This window comes from Atta colombica, unplaced genomic scaffold (genome assembly GCF_001594045.1).
Source record: "Atta colombica isolate Treedump-2 unplaced genomic scaffold, Acol1.0 scaffold200, whole genome shotgun sequence".
NCBI lineage: Eukaryota > Metazoa > Arthropoda > Insecta > Hymenoptera > Formicidae > Atta > Atta colombica.
Window position 1 is genome coordinate 1523151 of NW_017259295.1, and position 2998 is coordinate 1526148.

Consider the following 2998-nt stretch of genomic DNA (forward strand, 5'->3'; position numbering starts at 1 on the left):
AAAATAAAAATCATATCAAAAAGAAATTGAACAATGAAATTATGAACAATTTCGTTTTTTTTAAGGTCATGCGATCAACACTTTTCATGATGGAATTTTTTTAAGAATGTCATATTTTTTATTATTTCAAACTTTTACGTAATTATCTCAGATTTGATTACTTTTACATACAAAATAATTGGTATAAACATAGAAAATTATTAAATTCCCTATTGTTTTTTATTTATCCTCATATGACTAAAGTTTCCAAAATACGTCCGGAAAGGATTTATTTACTTGATCACTAGTCTCAAAAGAATATTCTATTTTTATTTATTTGTTTGTATAATAAGGAAAATTCGAAAAAATTAATCAGTCAAGTCAATATGTTTATAAAGTTTCCAGAATTTGTATTTTTCTACTACAATATTAAAATGATTGTTAACAAAACCTAAATGTTCTTGCATATATTATTATAGAGTATTATTATAGAGTATAGAATATTATGCTATAAATTTTACGTATGATATATAATTTTCTATCAAATACAAAAACAGCGATAATTCTAGCTGGAGCAACAAAATATTTTTGAGTAATAGTAATTATTAGATTTTTATTATTTTTAAAAATTATTATTAATAATTGTATTATTATTAAGGTCATTAAGAATTTATAATTTTTTTTCATATGGATGTAATTAATCTAATTTAATAATTTGTGAATCATTATTTTAATTTATATTAACGGCAAAAAATAATAGATATTATACATTACTCTCGCACTTGTTTGAATTTGATATAGAACATAGGGAACAAACATAGGAAATTATCGATTGCACGAGAGAACGCGTCTATTTCCAACTATTTGGCACTTCAGGTATTCCGAGGATCTCAACAAATTATTTTTTTCTATTGTTATGACAATAAAATTGCAATGGTTTTAGACATTGTTCTCGCATTTGTAGATTTACGTACGAGAAATCATCAATTGTCTGCCTGTTTAATTTTGGGCTTATGTTTAATTTTCACTCCATAAACGCTTTAATATCTCGATAGAAAAAAAAATCAACGCTTCACAAAGAAGCAAATTGAAGCTAAAGATTCACTCTTTCGAATGTTGTAAACCGCATTTATGTGTAATTTCTATTTTACATCACAGAACACCCTTGTAAATTTCGAATAAAATTATTAGAGTTGACGGATATCTTTTGTATCCATTTTGTAGCTTCCAAAAAATCAGTCAAATTGAAATATCACGAAATATCAATTACCAATTTTAAAAGTAGAAATTTCTTTTTTGATTTTTGTGTCTGACATAATTTTTCTTTGAGTTACAATGATTTAAATATTGTGCAATTTTGCATGTGTTTGAAAGTATTCTCTATTTTTTATTGGGTAGTGTATATGAAATTATATTATAAATAAAGCGTTATTTCATTTGCATTGTATTACCCAATTAACACGTATATCGTGTAAAGCGACGCATTATAATTCTACATTAAAAGAGATTACATTATTAGGATTAATACCGTATTTTCTGATTTTGTGTTGAATTTAATTTTGTTCAAAAGAATGCCATAAAAACGTGATAATTTCATTTTGAGAGCAAATAATTACATAAGACTTGTTATATAAAGCAAAAAATAATTGATCTGATTTTAAAACATAATCTCAAAAAAAAATTCTATATTTTCATCTTATTAATGCTCGAACGTAAAAAATAATTGACGATGAAATACGATGAATACATAAAGAAAACAATAATATTTTTCCTGCAAGATACGGTACATTTACTTTGCAGTATTTGCGCCGCATTGCCTATTTTTTCTTTTTTTTTTTTTTAATTATTAATTATTGCAGTGAAGCAGACAATTATAAATATAAAAAAATATAAAACATAAAAGATTAAAAATTTCACTTTTTAATAATACTTTAATACTGTCATGATTTGATTTTAGAAGAATTAAACTGTGTACATTTACTTGAGGTGCAAATCTTATAAGAAAAATACCTACATCAAACTTTAGTTAATAAAAAATAAAAGAAAGAAACTAATGTTTAGAAACTTCGTATACATTTTATTTAGCAGACGATTACTACTACCAGAATCGCACAATGTGATTTTTAGTTGAATATAATTGCATTAATAACATTAACTTTCTGTCAGTCAATGCAAATTGTTACAAGAAGGCCGTATTGCCCTATTTATGAGTAGAATTGAAAGAGAAAAATAAAATATATAAATAAGGGTTATAAGACATCTTTTAGTTTTGTCGAAAAAACAACTTAAAAAAGACATCTTTTCGTCATTTTTCTATGGTTGTCATTTTTGCAAAGCAAAAAGCTAAGTAAGATATCTTTTTATATTGCCGAAAAGACAATACAAAATTCGTTATTTTGAAAAAATATTTTTTTATCACTCATTCGCGAACAATACGTGGAATTGCCACCAAATGGACGTAGTGAAATTCAGTTTCTCGTGTTTGAAAATTACAGGATAAAAGATGCAACATAATGAGAAATTTTACCCGTGTTCTAAATGAACATAAATAAAATATTTTTTTGTAATCGAATCCTCAAAGGGAACTGTGATGAAAGATAAGGACTTTTGCACAAAGAACATGGCAAACATTGTAGAACACAAAAGTGGGATATTGTCAGTCAAAATGCAATTTTATTTCATTTAATGTAAAAATTAATTTAGGAATTTGATGTTATTATATGTGTCAAAATATAATATTTAATAAAAAATATATAATTTAATAAAAACCAAAATAAATAAGTCTTAAACACGACTAAAAGATATAAAAAAGTCATCCTTAGTTATCATAGATATAAGGCTGTAAGATGACTAGCAGTGCGACATCTATCGTCTTTTAGTCATCTTTTTTTCGACTGTATTCTTTCATTAAAAGATAATTTTTATAACAATTTAGTTATTAGTTATTTATAATACTTTAGGCTTTAGTTATTTTTTTACGACGACTTTGTGCTCTCTCCCTTCCCCCCCCCCCCCTCTC